This window comes from Mchenga conophoros, linkage group LG20, assembly GCF_057382185.1.
Source record: "Mchenga conophoros isolate Kocher_MC1m ecotype Shallow Benthic linkage group LG20, M_conophoros_male_GT1.1, whole genome shotgun sequence".
Classification (NCBI taxonomy): domain Eukaryota; kingdom Metazoa; phylum Chordata; class Actinopteri; order Cichliformes; family Cichlidae; genus Mchenga; species Mchenga conophoros.
Window position 1 is genome coordinate 29,047,367 of NC_140545.1, and position 17,592 is coordinate 29,064,958.

The 17,592-nt window shown below is 40.6% G+C and overlaps 2 long non-coding RNA genes across 3 annotated transcripts; one reads left to right on the forward strand and one right to left on the reverse strand.

The window, feature by feature from the left end:
* Positions 1 to 3,624: 3,624 nt before the first annotated feature.
* On the reverse strand, positions 3,625 to 11,962 carry LOC146551040 (uncharacterized). 2 transcript variants are annotated; one of them, XR_014890140.1, is made up of 5 exons: positions 10,234 to 11,962; positions 9,960 to 10,112; positions 9,525 to 9,610; positions 9,132 to 9,246; positions 3,625 to 3,741 (listed from the first exon to the last, which is right to left on the reverse strand). It is a non-coding gene; the product is annotated as an uncharacterized LOC146551040 (long non-coding RNA). The 2 variants fall into 2 exon arrangements; XR_014890139.1 differs by lacking the exon at positions 3,625 to 3,741 and having other exon boundaries at positions 8,623 to 9,246.
* Positions 11,963 to 16,518: 4,556 nt separating this feature from the next.
* On the forward strand, positions 16,519 to 16,996 carry LOC146551041 (uncharacterized). The gene is made up of 2 exons (XR_014890141.1): positions 16,519 to 16,695; positions 16,777 to 16,996. It is a non-coding gene; the product is annotated as an uncharacterized LOC146551041 (long non-coding RNA).
* The last annotated feature ends 596 nt before the right edge of the window (positions 16,997 to 17,592 follow it).

The window sequence follows — 17,592 nt, forward strand, 5'->3', positions numbered from 1 at the left end:
GGAAGGACCCTGGAGGTGGGAGCTGCAGTCCACCCAGCCATTACTCAGTTTCTATCTGATTCTAAGAACCATACCCAAGACATTGCATTCCTGTAAATTAATTGCATGATGTGTGGCCAAATGTTTGTGCATGTAGGAAGTATTTCCCCTTTTTGCTGTGATCAGGGGTCGTTGCTCAACAAAAGTACTGTGTTACACATCACTTTTCTTAAAAAAAAAAAGCAGTACATTACCTAATTACTCGCTGTATAAAAGTAATTTGTTATACAATGTTATGGCATGGTGGTTAGCACTGTTGCCGCACAGCAAGAAGGTCCTGAGTTCAATTCTACCATCTGGCCGGGGTCTTTCTGTGCAGAGTTTGCATGTTCTCCCCGGGTACTCCAGCTTCCTCCCACAATCCAAAGACATGCAGTTAGTAGGGATAGGTTAATTGATCAATCTAAATTGCCCATAGGTGTGAATGTGAGTGCGAATGGTTGTCTGTGTCTCTATGTGTTAGCCCTGTGACAGACTGGCGACCTGTCCAGGGTGTACCTTTTGCTCTATGACAGCTGGGATAGCCCCCTGCAACCCTGGAAAGGATAAGCGGAAGTGAATAGATGGATGGATGTTATATACCTTTCCTGTTTCTATCCTGAAAGGCATTGTCTTATAATTACTAACCAATATACACCTTAGGCTACAGACCCACACACGCCAACACAAATCCCTATCTTTAATGAAGAAACTTAAAGAAGTCCAGTTGCTTTCCTTTCCAACTCCTTAGTGTACTTTCCCATCATGCGCTCATCCTTTTGTGTGATAAAAATAAAAGTACTGGCTATATCCACGATCTAGACAACTCCACTATTTTTCTCCTCTGGCACACAAACTGAAATCAGCTGATTGTAGAACAAGTGCAGGTAGAACTGATAAGAGGAATCGATAGGCAAGCAGAATAATGGGAACCAGTCCTGAGTTCTATCTAGAGATGGCACGATACCACTTTTTTATGTCCGATACCGATACCGATATCATAAATTTGAATATCTGCCGATACCGATATGAATCCGATATAGTGTTTTTTTAATCAACAAAACTGTTTTTTAAATATCTTGCTGCATTTTGTATAAGTTCATACTCAAGTTTAAAACAACAACTACACTAAAGCTATTCTGTTATACCTGTATGCAAAAAAAATATTTCATAGTTCAGCAATACTGATCAATCTAATAAACTTAAACCTACACCATCCTCCCTATTCTGGTATTTTAAAGAGTACTTAGCATAAATATTAAGCAACCTAACTAATAGGGCTCCAACTCCCAGCAACAACAAAAATAAATAAATAAAAAATAGGGAACCACCCCTCACGCGCCACCTCATGATGCTTAATCGACGTAATCAACCTTAATTTGATGCAGTGTGAAAAAAAATGCACAGAAATCAATTCTTTTTCAAGAAATATTAAATAGATTCAACATCTTTCTTCAACAAAATTGCAGACTGCACAGATGGTACCTTCCCAAAGGAAAAAGTACTATAGCTTACTAGGGTATATTAGACTTAATAGTTACTATATACAGTAATTGACTTCTATTCATTTTACATCAAATTAAAACTTTGGGTGTCAGATAATTATTTATTAAAAGCTCGACATTTTAAATGAGAATAAGAAAGAAAAGTATGTCTTTGTGCCCCCTTTTCCCTGTTAATGCCCTATCGGCCCCCCTGGCTAAACTTTGCTAGATCCGCCCCTGCACAGTTACCAGCTTCAGCTACGTAGAAAAAGATCCTAGAGTAGAAAGTAATATTAAATACATTCTAACAACAGCTGATCAAGCTTAAACGTGCTGCTGTTGTTCAGCCGCTGGTTTCCTCTTTCTGGTGCAAAGTGGGCCAAAAGCAAACTAGAGACACGACTGGCGACAGAAAAGCCGATCAGCTGATCGTTAAGCAGTTTCATGATTGAAGTAGCAGCAAGAAGAGGCAGTCGCTCCATATATCGTTTGTTAAGCTTAACGCAGGAATGCTTTACAAACATTCAGAGATGGACTTACACACTTGCTTTACTTCTCTCGGGATAACTTTGTCGGAGATGAAATGCCGGGTTGCTAGCGAAGCTCCACATGCTATCCAGACCACCGACAGGTCCTGCATGCCACAGCCGCTCTATCACGTGATGCATACTGCTCCGACGTGCTAACGTTCTGAGGTGAGTTACGGCATGTTGCAAGTTTTGTGAGGTGCTTTCGTGATATTTAATGGATCGGATTACATTTTTTATTTTTCTCCGATATCCGATCCAGTAATTTAGGTCAGTATCGGACCGATACCGATACGTAATATCGGATCGGTCCATCTCTAGTTCTATCACAGCTTTCTTTGTAGCTAACATTTATGTTCAGGTCTATAATTAATGGTTTAAAATGGCTTCATAGAAAAAAGGAGCTTTATCATTGATTCATTGGATTGTGAGTAATAGAAATGGTTACTGGTTTAAAAAAAAGTTGCAGCATAATTGATTGATTGGTTGATTGATTGATTGCTTGATTGATTTATTGGTCGATCGATCGATCGATCGTGCTGCAACTTTTTTTTAGTTGCAGCATAACTGAAACTGTAGAACTGCTCTGAAGCAAATTAGGATTTTAAAGTATCAAAGTAAGAGAAGAGACAAAATATCCACTCAACTACACAGAACATGACTAAATTACAATAATGAGTTTAGTCACTCATTGTTTCTCATTACATGCTTATAAGTAATACTGTAACTGTTAACTATTGTTACATATTTTGTTTTATCAGAAAAAGCAACTGATGCTGAGCAATATTTATTTGTATTTATTTATATATAAATAACATTCAACTGAATTGAATTATTGTAGAGCTCTTTTAGTTTCTGCAAGCCATGTTTAACAAAAATGCTATTACACTGTGTGTGTGTGTCATACTAACAACTTAAAAATATTTTTTTAATGTGTTTAGAGAGGCAGTTCAATTTTATTCCTCTGATGCCATATTATTCCCAAATGTGTGTGTGTGTGTGTGTGTGTGCGCGTGCCTGAATCACTGTAAGACCAGAGGAGGTTTTCCACATGAAAAGGGACTAAATGACCTTACTTGGTGTCACGTACAATTACAGCAGGCTCAACACTTGCTACAGTAGGCTGCTGTAATTCAGTGCTACCTGTGGTATCACCAGCCAAGAATAGGTGGCACAAGAGTACAAAGATATTTCTAGAGAAACTGAGTCCATCGGTTTTTGGGCAAGCACCATATTTTATAGTTTTCCTTCTGTACATGTCAAGGCTGGCTGAAGGAGAATCCAAATGCTGGACTTGAATGGAGAAAGTGTTTTTATTTACAGAGAAAACAGTGCCAACAATCCACAGTGTGTGTTCTTCCAATTCCCTGTGCCGTGATTCCTCTCCGTGATGCGTGGTAGTGTTTCGTCCTCCTCAGTGCCTGTGTTCAACAGTGTGCTGCTCCCTCCACACGTTTCCGTAATCACCCTGGAAACAAGAGATGCCACAATGAGTACCGTCCCATCCACCGGCCAACTAAACACGTTAAGCATTTCAACAAGAGAGCAATTGAAAACACGAGCTGCGTACTAACTGTATTTCTAGTTTAACAATCCTGCGCCGACTGCTGCGCCACAGCTCTCTTAAGTAGAGCTCCTTGATTTAGGCAGATCGGCAACAGGTGAGTGATTATCAGAGGTGTGGCTGGCTCCAAGGCAGGGACTCTCCAGGCCTGGTGGGGCAGCAAACCACAACAACACACACAAGGGAAATGAGGAACCAGGAGCAGATCACACCACAACCATAAATGATTAAGAAAGACGAATAAAACTATTCATTAAACTCAAAAATGACACATGATCCTCAGGTCACAGACCCAGGCCCATGACAGTACACCAACAAAGTAAAATTTAAATCAAAAATTTTGAAGTGAAACCTTTTAGCCCTAGTTCAGCCCTAGTTAAATACTAAACCGGTGGGACCCAAGTTGTCATGGTTTGTCGGCCCAGACTTAAACGCAGCACTCAGAGATGCAAGTAGCTGAAGGTGCTTCCTAGAGGTTGCTGTTGGCCACTCCAAAACAACCTGGATCTTTGCTGGGTCTGCTCTAATGTGTCCCTCCTCCACTATGTGTCCTAGGAATGAGATGGTGTCATTGGTGCCAATGAGATGGTTTGTCTGGTCAGTCTCACACATAGGACTCAGAGATACAAGTTTAGTGAGTTTATTTACAGTGCAGGTGCAGATTGTGCAAAGTCTTTCAGAAGTTCTCAGTTCAAAATTCAGTAACACTTTATAACATGACCCGCGAATAAGGTAAAGGACACTCAAAAAAATAATTCATTGGATGAACGTAATTTTATCTTGCGACTTATATTCCATCTAAACCAGGGGTTGGCAACCTGCGGCCCTTTAGTCCTTATAGTGCGGCTCCGCATGGTTTGGGAAAATAAACTAGAAGTATTTCGCTGAAGTGTATTTTATTTATGTTAGCTCCTTTTTAACTTGTAGTTATAAATTGGAAGATTATTGTGATATTGAAATATAAAAATAAAATTATCTTCTATTATTTTTTCATTGCTCAAAATAAGCATCACACTCGCTGAAACCGGTATACCCGCCGAAACGCCGTGCATTTATTGAGACTTTCAACCCCAGGTAGGCCAATTATGGATCTTTGGATCCACATTATGTCAGCAACTATTCTCCACCGTGAACTATGTTAGAAACGCCTCACAGATGACAGCTTACAGTCCTGCGTAAAGATGAAAGTGACTTCGTACAGCCCCGATTTGCAGACGCTGTACGCAGAGGTTCAGGAGCAGAAGTCCCATTGTAAACATATCACGGCAGACCCGACGATGTTTGCATGAACACACTTTTTAGCATCTCTCTATTGACCACTTTTCACACACGGTTGCTGTATGCATACAGCCGGCTGTAGCTTTGCAGCTCACAGCCCGACACATACCAAGACCGGAAACTGGGTCCAAATGGCTCTTTGGGTGTTAAAGGTTGCTGACCCCTGATCTAAACAAATCATGTTATATTAATCCATCTTGATTGGCCTGTAAATGGCCTGTATTTATATAGCGCTTTACTAGTCCCTAAGGACCCCAAAGCGCTTTACATATCCAGTCATCCACCCATTCACACACACATTCACACACTGATTGTGTTGTTTCAACATGATACATGTTTGTAAGTGTAACATAATATTCACATTAACATTCAATTAATTTGACTTTTATTCAGTTAACATGTTTGTACCAAGTTAGTCTAATTAAATTAATTTAAATTCATGTTATATTGTTTGAACAATGGCACATCAAAAGTCAGTCTTATTACATGAACTAGTAAATATGTCATGGTCCTGCGGCCATGACTCAGTGACTTTGTGTTTGTGTTCCTTATTGTTATTATTCTCTTTATTATTCTTGGGCTGTTTTGGGGTGGTTTGTGTTTTGGGATTTTAGATACTGGGTTTTGGGTTTGTGCTCCCTCTATTGGTCCCTGGTGTTAGTGTTCCCCTGTCTCGTCAGGTTAATCAGGTCCAGCTGTGTCTCCCACCTGTGTGTGATTTCCCAGTGTCTCTTTGTGTACTTATAGTGTGTGTTTTCCTCTGCTCCTCGTCGCGTCGTCTGTGTTCATCCTCTGTGTTACCCTGCGTACTCTGCATTTCTCCGTGAATCCCCTGCGTGCTCTCCCTGCTGTTCTCCCTTCATGTTCAGGTTTGCCACTCCCTTTGTGTAGTTTCTCCCAGTTTAGTTCATCCTTAGTTCTGTTTGCCATCTCCACTTTATGTTCAGTATTGTCAATAAATCACCTTCACATCTGAGTAAGTGCTGCATCTGAGTCCTCCTTTCCACTCTTCACACGGCCGCTGCCCCGGACCGTGACAAAATATTTGTTTGTTACACCAATGTTAATCTTGTTGAATTAACAAGTGTAATTTATGTCTGTAGTACACACCAATTGTATTTCAGTTAGTGTTTGTATTGCTTATGTAAACATTACTTTTAACTCAATTAATGAAACATACATAAACGATAACTTGCAAAACCATCTCTTTTATTTTGCTTGAACATTCTTAAAACAGTTGGCAGGATCTCAGTTCAGCTCAGCTTTCTCCCCTTCAACCATCTCATACTAAACTTATTAGCTAACTTCATAGGAAGTTAAAAATTGCGCCCACACTTGGAATGGCTCAAAGCTAAGAGATCACTGAGCTCACTAGCTGAGTAAATAACAAGTACATTTAACTCAGATCTTTCTGAGTTAACTTCAATAATTACTTCCTCCAAACCATCAACGTGTCTTTTAAACCCCATTCCTACAAAACTGCTCAAAGAAGTCCTGCCATTAATTAATTCTTCGATCTTATATATGATCAACCTATCTCTAATAATCAGCTATGTACCACAGGCCTTCAAGCTAGCTGTAGTTAAACCTTTACTCAAAAAGCCATCTCTAGACCCAGTAGTCTTAGCTAATTATAGGCCAATCTCCAACCTTCCTTTCATATCAAAAGTCCTTGAAAGAGTAGTTGTCAAACAGCTAACAGATCATCTGCAGAGGAATGGTTTATTTGAAGAGTTTCAGTCAGGTTTCAGAGTTCATCACAGCACAGTGGTTTGTATCATATCTATCTAATAGACTCCAATTTGTTCATGTAAATGGAGAGTCCTCTTCACACACTGAGGTTAATTATGGAGTTCCACAGGGTTCAGTGCTAGGACCAATTCTGTTTACATTATACATGCTTCCCTTAGGCAGCATCATTAGAAGACATAGCATACATTTTCACTGCTATGCAGATGACACCCAGCTCTATCTGTCCATGAAGCCAGATAACACACACCAATTAGTTAAACTGCAGGAATGTCTTAAAGACATAAAGACCTGGATGGCTGCTAACTTTCTGCTTCTTAATTCAGATAAAACTGAGGTTATTGTACTCGGCCCTGAAAAGCTTAGAAATATGGTATCTAACCAGATTCTTACTCTGGATGGCATTACCTTGGCCTCCAGTAACGCTGTGAGGAACCTTGGAGTAATTTTTGACCAGGATATGTCCTTCAACGCACATATTAAACAAATATGTAAGACTGCGTTCTTCCATTTGCGCAACATCTCTAAAGTTAGAAATATCCTGTCTCAGAGTGACGCTGAAAAACTAGTTCATGCATTTATTACTTCCAGGCTGGACTACTGTAATTCATTATAATCAGGATGTCCAAAAAACTTACTGAAAAGCCTTCAGCTAATCCAAAATGCTGCAGCAAGAGTACTGACAGGGACTAGAAAGAGAGAGCATATTTCTCCTGTTTTGGCTTCCCTTCATTGGCTCCCTGTTAAATCCAGAATTGAATTCAAAATCCTGCTCCTCACATACAAGGTCTTAAATAATCAGGCCCCATCTTATCTTAATGACCTTGTAGTACCATATCACCCTATTAGAGCACTTCGCTCTCGCTCTGCAGGCCTACTTGTTGTTCCTAGAGTATTTAAAAGTAGAATGGGAGGGAGAGCCTTCAGTTTTCAGGCCCCTCTTCTGTGGAACCAGCTTCCAGTTTGGATTCGGGAGACAGACACTATCTCTACTTTTATACTTTTAAGATTAGGCTTAAAACTTTCCTTTTTGCTAAAGCATATAGTTAGGGCTGGAACAGGTGACCCTGAATCCTCCCTTAGTCATGCTGCAATAGACATAGGCTGCCGGGGGATTCCCATGATGCATTGAGTTTTTCCTTTCCAGTCACCTTTCTCACTCACTATGTGTTAATAGACCTCTCTGCATTGAATCATATCTGTTATTAACCTCTGTCTCTCTTCCACAGCATGTCTTTTATCCTGTCTTCCTTCTCTCACCCCAACCGTTCGCAGCAGATGGCCGCCCTTCCCTGAGCCTGGTTCTGCCGGAGGTTTCTTCCTGTTAAAAGGGAGTTTTTCCTTCCCACTGTTGCCAAAGTGCTTGCTCATAGGGGGTCATATGATTGTTGGGTTTTTCTCTATATCTATGAAGCGCCTTGAGGTGACTGTTGTTGTGATTTGGCGCTATATAAATAAAATTGAATTGAATTGAATTGAATTTAGAATCTTTCATTAACAGCAATGCATGTAGGAGACCACAGAACTTCCAGAGCAACCAAGACATGCTGACTGAAAGAAATAGTCTGTAGAATAGTTTGCCAACAAAAAATAATATCCCCAAAGCAACTTTGGTAAAATGTAGTAAAATATGCATTGCAAGCAAAAACATGAATTTTAACACAATTTAACATTCAACATTCAAATTCAAATTCAAATTTTATTTGTCACATACACAGTCATACACAGTACGATATGCAGTGAAATGCTTACACAACTGCTCGTGACCTAAAGAAAAATGAAAAGGCTATGAATAATGAAATAAATATAAGAATTAAAAAGGGTAAATTTAACTGGGAAAGAATAAGATAAAATATATAAATTAAAGTTGAAAATAAAATAACTGTACAACAAAATACACAATACACAGTATAGAAATATATAAGATATAAACATCTTATATATATATATATATATGATATAATGTTATATAATATATAACATTACTATAATGTTTCTTGCATACATACATTAGTGCTCCATTTAATCAGGCTGTATCCATTAATGATAACTTTAGTCTATTTAACGTGTGGAGAAAACATTTAACAAGTTTGAGAAGAACTGCTCCACTCAAACAATTTGTGAAAACCTGTGGGTACATTTCCCTTTGTAACAATTGCCCAGCTTGCACAAATCAGTGTTTACACTGCAAGTGTATGAGACTTTAACTTATGAACCAACAATCTTTGTATAATGCCAACTGAGCAAACCACATAGTACTTATGAACATTTTATAACTTACAATTTTGAACTTTAAAAGGTAAACTCAAATTTGCATTGCAGAAATATGGAAAAATATCTGGCTTCCCTGAATCTGAAACCTCTGCCCATCTAGCTTCATGATAATCTTTTGCAAGACTTCAAAAGTGCATTTGAGCTCCGGTGGGTAGCTTAGGTTCAGACAGTATATCAGTCCAAATAACAGAGCACAAGCAATTGCAATGCTCCTCAAACCAGTGAAAATCTCCACACCTTCAATCAGGACACCGATGTTCTCTGGGTCATCTCCAGGCTCCACATCCTGCTGCTGTAGGACATACACTCCCATCACAGTTTGTTCCATGGCTTCAGTGTTGGCCTCAGTGTTCTGTGATGTGAAATATAATAATACATTTGTTTGAGTCTAGACATGCGGGGGGGGGGGGGGGGGGAAAGGAATTCAGCAATCAGCGTGGATATGCTGATATCATATTTACCAAATTCTATGTCTCTGGTTTCACACCTCAGAAATTTGACATTAAACAAAACTAGGAAAAATTACAATACGTTTTTGTTGTACAGGGTGTCACATTTTGCTGTTTCATATATCAAAATTACCCCTGCATTAAATTACATAACACAGAACACCTTGTGAATGTAACTCACCGTATATTGCTTAACAAGTTTCTCGTGGTCTCGTAGTCACACAAGGACTTCAGGATGGATGCTCGTCTTGTATGTATTTTGTCATCCTAGGGAGAAAGGGAATCCATAATGACAATATTTAGCTTTCAGGCAGCAGTTTGAAAAAGGAATACTTAGTTTGGAAGGACCAAAAGGCAAGTACTCATATATCTCAACCAAATCAGACACAAAATGAGGCAACCAAACAGGTTTGTTTTTTCATTTTGATCAAGATTAACCATATGACTTTATCAATTACTTATTAACATAAGACTGACGCTTATATAATTCGTATAACAATATGAAAACAACTTAGGACTTTTGCCTACCATAAGTATAGATATTTTTACTCATAAAATTGGCATGTTATGGGCATAAAAAATTCTTAAACACAGGTCTAACCATTTTAGCACATACCTTGGAGATGGTCCCCATGATGTGTCTCATTTTTCTTCCAGCCCTTCACCTTTACCTCTAAAGATCTCCATCATGTGTAGTGTACAAGTCTAGCTCAGAAAGGAATGTAGATAGCAGCGGTAGTGTCGATATGCGCAAGAATTCCTTGTCAATCTGAAAAACATGAACATGACGCCAAAAAAACCAAAGAAAAAACTGATTAATAATAACAACAACAATACTACTAATACTACTACTACTAATAATAATAATATGTCAAACATATGAAACTTACCATGTATTGTTGAGGTGTAAGAATCTCAGAGCATGGGAATGTGGCTTTATTTTGAGACTTATTTCTGGGGAGAGAAATTATTTAATTAAAATACAATTATTACATACTGTGAAATGTGAAGACTGTTAGTCAGCCTTAATGCAGAGCACCAGAGAGCAGAGAAACTATGACCTGAACTAGGGGTGGGCGATATAAACGATATACGATAGAAACAATATAAATTTGGCAAACGATAGAGATTTTGACTATACCGCTCTATCGTGATAGCGCATGTTGATGATGTCATCAAGCTGCGCCTGTTTTGGTCGAAAGCATCGCAGTGGCTAAAACCATTATCATCTGCAAATTATGCCGACAGTCATAGCAAAGAGATGAAGCACTTTTGAAATATGGAGAAAGCCAAAAATTGCGCTTCCTCCACTTCCGTAACATTGATACATCCATCCATCCATCCATCTTCATCCGCTTATCCGAGGTCGGGTCGCGGGGGTAGCAGCCTAAGCAAAGAGGTCCAGACCTCCCTCTCCCCAGCCACCTCCTCCAGCTTGTCCGGGGGAATACCAAGGCGTTCCCAGGCCAGCCGAGAGATATAATCTCTCCAGCGTGTCCTGGGTCTGCCCCGGGGCCTCCTCCCGGTGGGACATGCCTGGAACACCTCGCCCAGGAGGCGCCCAGGGGGCATCCTTGCCAGATGCCCGAACCACCTCAGCTGGCTCCTTTCGATGTGGAGCAGCAGCTGCTCTACTCTAAGCCCCTCCCGGATGGCCGAACTTCTCACCCTATCTCTAAGGGAGAGGCCAGCCACACATTGATACATTAATGTTGAATTCTCTCACAGCTGCTCTATTCCCATGTTGTTGCAGTATATTAATAACTAACCTTGTATTGTGGATGAATGATCTCAGTTGTTCTCCTGACTGAAGTTTGGCCCATGTATAGCATCCTGCTATGCGATTGCATTTGTCCCTAACCACCAGAATACCTCATGTTAACTTTTATCGAGTAGAAAAAAAGTTGGCGTTCATCCTCCAGCTTCACTGTGCTAATGTTATGCTAACATAGCTGTGTTGCTAGCAATCACGTAGCACAACATTATATACCAGGTAGTCCAACTTCAGTAACCCTGCAAACGCCACTGCTGTTTAGTTTTCTCTCTTCATTTATGTCGGAAGTGGTAGCAGAGCTGTACGTTTTAATTAGTTTCAAATATCTCTCAGTCAGAACATGGTATGTCATTGTAACAGAGTCATAAATCACATTGTTATAATTACACAAAATGTGTTCTAAACCCCCAAACTGCTCCTTTTATACCTGACTTTTAGGACCTCCAAGCCTGTAGTTGTGTTCATTATCAGTTAGAGCCCCTCCTCATTCTTTTCTTCTTCTTCTTTGGTGCAATACTATAAATACAGTGTACCCCTTTTGCCTCTCCCCTTTTCCTACAATTCCCCTGTGGGAGAGGTGGGTGTCATTTCTTTCCAACACCCTGAAACACACATAATTCATATTTAGCCACCCTGATGTTTATGATTGCGATGTTAGTTCAGTTATTGTCATTATTAAGCCTGTTTTTGTAAGATGTTATAAGTGTGTAGTATGTGTGTATCATAAATGTGTTTTAGGCGCCATAAATGCTAGCATGAATATATACTCCTTGCTAGCTTGGGAGCTGTGGTGGGTTGAGCTAACCCTCTTCCCCACTGTTTGTATTTGGTCTAGGAGCTGGAGTGGGCAAATTATTTACTTGGAGGTCTTTCTTTCTTTTACCTTTTTTATCAGGTATGTCGGATTTCATGTTGTTGTTTTTTTTTATCTTATGTCAAATATGTTACGTGTAAATGCATATTTTATGTTTAATGTAAAAATAAATGCCGCCCTTTTCCTACAATTCCCCTGTGGGAGAGGAGCTGGAGTGGGCAAATTATTTACTTGGAGGTCTTTCTTTCTTTTACCTTTTTTATCAGACACAACGCAGAATCACACTGGTTACATCATGTTTAGGTGGAAACTAGCGAGCTAACTTCCTGCTAACTTCTAACTCCGTTAAATTTAATAACTTCTGTTTTCATGGATGCCTGGATATTAAACTTAATTGTTACACCTGGTAAAGCAGCAACACTGATGATTTTATTAAAGATTAAAGAATTTAGACCGAATTTCTCAGTGTTCGTTTGACTTTGGGACCTGAAATGGACAGAGTTTTGGACACAGATTACTCCGCAAAGCTCCTCACTACGGCAACCGTAATGCTCTGACAATCCATCAAGCAGTGCGGCTTACCAAAGTTGTACTAAAACATTTTTTAACAGTTTTCTGCACGCCCAAATCGGTTCGAGATCAGTAAGCACAACCAGAATTCATACATAAGTGCATACACTCTCGATTTCTGAGAAAATTAAAGGATTTTAAGTGTGCTTTATAGTGTGGAAAATACGTTATACAGAAGAAAAGAATATATCGCGATATATATCGTTACCGCACATGCCTCAAATTATATCGCGTTATGAATTTTAGGCCATATCGTCCAGCCCTAACCCGAACAATGATCTACCTAAATCATTCTGAATTCAAAAAATAAGTGAAGATATTACAAAAAAAAGAAAATGCACATGCAATTATTGTGACAGATTTTCTCTTACTCCTTGTTGTTAAATCCGCAAAACACTGGTTTAGTTGAATTCAACCCTTCATCCATCCAGTTAATGCAGTCGTTCCCTTACTAAACTCCACTGACAAAAACAGCAATTTTAGGTACAGCATCATAAAAAAATCACCAAAACTGTTTCGGTCAGTCTTACCACTGCTACCAACAATCACCAACTTCGGTTAAGGAGAAAGTAACCCTTCATTCAAGGCGTTATATGCGAAGACATTACTCTACGCGGCTTTCCCGCCGACATGACGCGCTTCAAAGTTAGCTAACTCCAGAGAAAAAACAGTCCTAACCTTGCAGATAACCATGAAACACACCTCATTCAAAGTCGACAGACACAAAAACCGAACTTACCAAAATAGCCTCATCAGTTTTTGCTCTGTTGCAACAATTAGCGACTCTGGTTAAGTTGGAAAAAAATTCAAATTCACCAACTTACATGTGAAAAGTGTTTGGCTCTACACACTCCCTGATATACAGTATAAAGCTCCTCTAAGTTACCACACTACATGGGTAAAACATTTAACAAATAGTATTTATATATATATATAAATAAATATATAAAGAGATATGTGAATAACTTACCTTACTGTCAGGTATACCAAAGGACTAACTCCACGTGCGCTCGTTAACGTCTCAACGGTCTCTTCCGCATCCGGTGGGCGTAGAGCATGCACAATACATGACACCATCTGAGTCGTTGGTTTGATGGACCTCATTCTCAGTGGATTGCCATGAATGAATTTAAATCATCAGAATGTTCTTTGACTCATATTCAACAAATAAGAATGAATCATTTAATACCCATAAAAATGATTTCTTCATGTAATGTAAACATATTACTGCTTTGCTAATCAAACACATGCCCTAGTTTATTTTTTTGAGTGTACACTGCACTTACAGGCAATTTTCAGGCAACAAGTTTCACTATTCAACTGTCGTTATACATTACCTATAAAATTAATACAGTGATGATCACTTTTCTCCATTTCTAATTGGAAATTATACATTGATACGTACAATCAAACTTTGGAGAGCATAGGCTCATCTGAGCATATCAAAATGGAAACTAAGAACCACCATGGAATTCACAAGTTTTCTCTCTTTTCAATTTGGAAAATGTCTTTTACTTTGTGAGCAAATGTCAAAAAACCTCCTCAGACTGTCAGCACATTTTCAGTCATTCCAGCTAATAGAAATGCTTTCACCTTCTTGAGTGATCTCTACCTGTACAGACAAAAATTTAAGATAAAAGTTTTCAGCACATAATTTTTCCCCTTTAGCATTAAAACAAAATGAATTATTTTTTTTGTTGAAAGTCAGCCTAAATCCACCCTGCCATGACGATAAATTGAATAAGCAGTTATAGGTGTAACATAAATCTTTTCCACGGAGACCTAAAAAATACAATATACAATGTAAAATCATGTATTTTATTTTTGGCTTTTACAAACAGACTTTATTCTGTCCCTCCTGTTATTTCTAAGGTATGTTTTTTATAAGTTTGTTATATGGCGGGTCATAATCATTCGTTCTGTAATTAACTGTTGTAACGTGTCAGAAAATATGTTTATTCCTGATCTTGTCTGGACAAAGCCTGCCATTTAGTGGGTTGACAGGGTAGCGCCATGTTAGAGCGCAAGCAGTTTTTTTTCTCCCAGCGCTCGACAGGGAAGGTCCATTTCTCTGTGTCTCTGTAATTTCCTGCATCTGACGCCCTTGAAAAGGCATAATCTGTAAGTGTGCCAAAGCGGTTTATTGTTCCCACTTATTAGTACCTTGTTCAGCAAAGTAATGAGTTTCTTGTGTGTTTAGCGAGTTTGTTACATTACTAGCACAAGCTAGCTGTTAGCCCTTTGTTTAGCCTGCTAACATGAAGCATACCAGCATGTGGTGTTAGCTGTATCTCTTGACATGTGTTGATACTGAGATTGTGTAGTGACTGTTTACATAAGTCAACAATATTTAATGTAATCTTTGTGTATTTGTATGGAGAGTGAATACACTGTATTCTGTTTCTGTTATTACAGTTTTACAAAAAGAAAAATAAGGATCAGTAAAGCTCTGAAGAATGCCACACGGTCTCCTGAGTGTTTACTGAAGCCATTTAATGTTTAGCTCTCTGCATAAGCCGGATAGAGACATTCAGCTGAGGGCAGAAGAGTAAAAAGATTGTCCACGCATCAAGTGCACTGCCAGGATCCTGAGACACTCCACTCCAGCGACAGCAATCATGTCCAACCACAGAGACACCTCGCAGCTTTCACAGCTGGAAGTCAGGTCGGAATGCAGATCAGCAGCTTCACGCCGGTCAAACAGCTCAGCAGCAAGCCTTGCTGCAGCACGAGCACGAGCTGAAGCTGCTCGAGCAAGAGCAGAATACGCCAAACGCCAAATAGACATGGAGGTCGAAAAGGCCTGGATGGAGGCAGCGCTAAATGCTCTGAAGCAGGAGGGAGAAGCAGAAGCAGCACTTGCAGCCGCAAGGGTCCTAGAGGCTGCAGTTCTGGACCAAGCAGAGTCTGTGAAGCCACCAGACATTCCTGCCACAATAGCTGCGGCTGTCAGCCGCACTCAAGAGTATGTAGATACCCACTTCCACAACAACACTAATATGGAAGGTGAATCAAAACACAGTAGAGAGCAAAAATGTGACTTAGACAACACCCACACTACAGGGCCGGACATATCAGCAGCAGCTGCGCGTGGGTATCCCCCCAGTTCTCCACCCGTTTAGCAGCCCAAACTTCCACCTCCCCGTTGGTCCAACCATGTTGGCGCAGCCACACCACAACGACAAGCAGATGTATCAGACCTCGCTGCCCTCCTCTCACGTTGTGACCTACTGACAGCAGGATTGACAGTGTTTGATAACAAGCCAGAGACTTATCTAGCATGGAGATCTGTGTTTCACAATGCCACGGAAGATTTAAACCTAAAGAGCAGTGAAGAACTTGATCTGCTCACTAAGTGGCTTAGTGGGGAGTCTCTCCAGCATGCTCTGAGAATCAGGGCTGTCCATGTTAACAATCCAGAAACAGGTCTTCAGTGTTTATGGCAAAGGCTAGACAGGATTTATGGCTCATCAGAAGTTATTGAAGCTTCTCTGTTCAAACGCCTAGAGAGCTTTCCCAGAGTTACTCCGAGAGACAATCACCTTCTTCACAAACTTGCAGATCTCCTCCTGGAACTTGAAGCAGCAAAAAATGAAGGATATCTGCCAGGCCTCAGCTTTCTCGACACTCCAAGAGGCATAAACCCAATTGTGGAAAAACTCCCACATACCCTGCAAGAGTTATGGATCAAACAGGGGTCCAAGTATAAGAAAGAACACAGAGTGCACTATCCGCCTTTCTCCTACTTTGTTCAGTTCATGAATAGCAATGCTGAAATGAAAACTGACCCCAGCTTCATTCTACAAAATTACAGCACTGGGCACATGAAGATAGAAAGGCCACTGGTGAGACAATCACATTTTAGAGCCCCGCTAACAGCAAGCAAAACACAGGTTGGCACACCCAGCAACAAATCTAACACTCACTCTCTTGATCCCGACAAACAGTGTCCAGTACACATGAAGCCCCATTCACTTGCAAAATGTAGAGGGTGTCATGGTCCCTGTGCCTCACCAGCTGATTCTGTATTAGGCAACATGTTTTCTCTCTCTCTCTCTCTCTCTCCTGCCGGGGCGATGCTCATTACGGGCTCCCGCCCCTGGCCCACGCACCTGCTGCCGATCGGGATAATCACAAGGCCGATTTAAGACAGCAGCACTGTGTCACTCGTCGCTGGATCGTTGAGTTATCAGCGTCAGTCGCTCAGTAGATTGCAAATAAGGATCTGTGAGTTCGTTCCGTCTGTTCGCCTCTAACTATTATCTCTGTGTACAGATCTATCCCGGACCTTTCCCTGCCTGCCTGTCATCCCGTGGACGAGTGAGTGGATGGTGTTTCCCCAGTGTGGGGAGTGAAGAGAGAGAGCCTTTGGAGGACGTCAGATCCCCGTCTTTTCCCTCACATACCCCGGAACCCTGGACCCCCCTCCCCTCCCTCCAGCACTTTGTAAATAGCATCACCTGGTGTCGTTGTGTGAATAAAATCTGTAAATCCTGTAAGGAGTCCCGGTCTGCGCCTGAGTCCGTTAACTGAAACCTGACAGAGGGTTTAGGATGAAAACACTGGATGAGCGGAAAAGTCTGCTCAAAGGGCTCTCGATCTGTTACAAGTGTCTCTCATCAACAGAACACAGGGCCAAAGACCGTAAAGCTGATATTCGTTGTCTGGAGTGCAAAAGCGATACCCACATCTCCGCCATACTATGGATTCAAGAAAACTGCTGTGGAAGTAGAGAAAGAATATGGCAGCGATGTATGGGAATTTATTGAGCGCCATTTTTATGTAGATGATGGGCTAAAGTCATTTCCCTCTCAGACCCAGGCGATTGACGTCCTTCACAGAACACAAAGGATGCTGGCTCAGTCTAACATCCACCTTCACAAGATCTCATCCAACAGCCCTGTAGTCGTCAGTGCCTTCCCAAGTGAAGATCTAGCCACAGGCCCACAGGAACTCCAACGCAGCCTTGGGTTAGGCTGGGACCTGTCGACAGACCAATTGTCATTTCAAGTTGAAATCAGTGACAGGCCTTTCACCAAACGTGGTGTATTGTCAGTCATCAACAGTTTGTATGACCCACTTGGCTTCGCT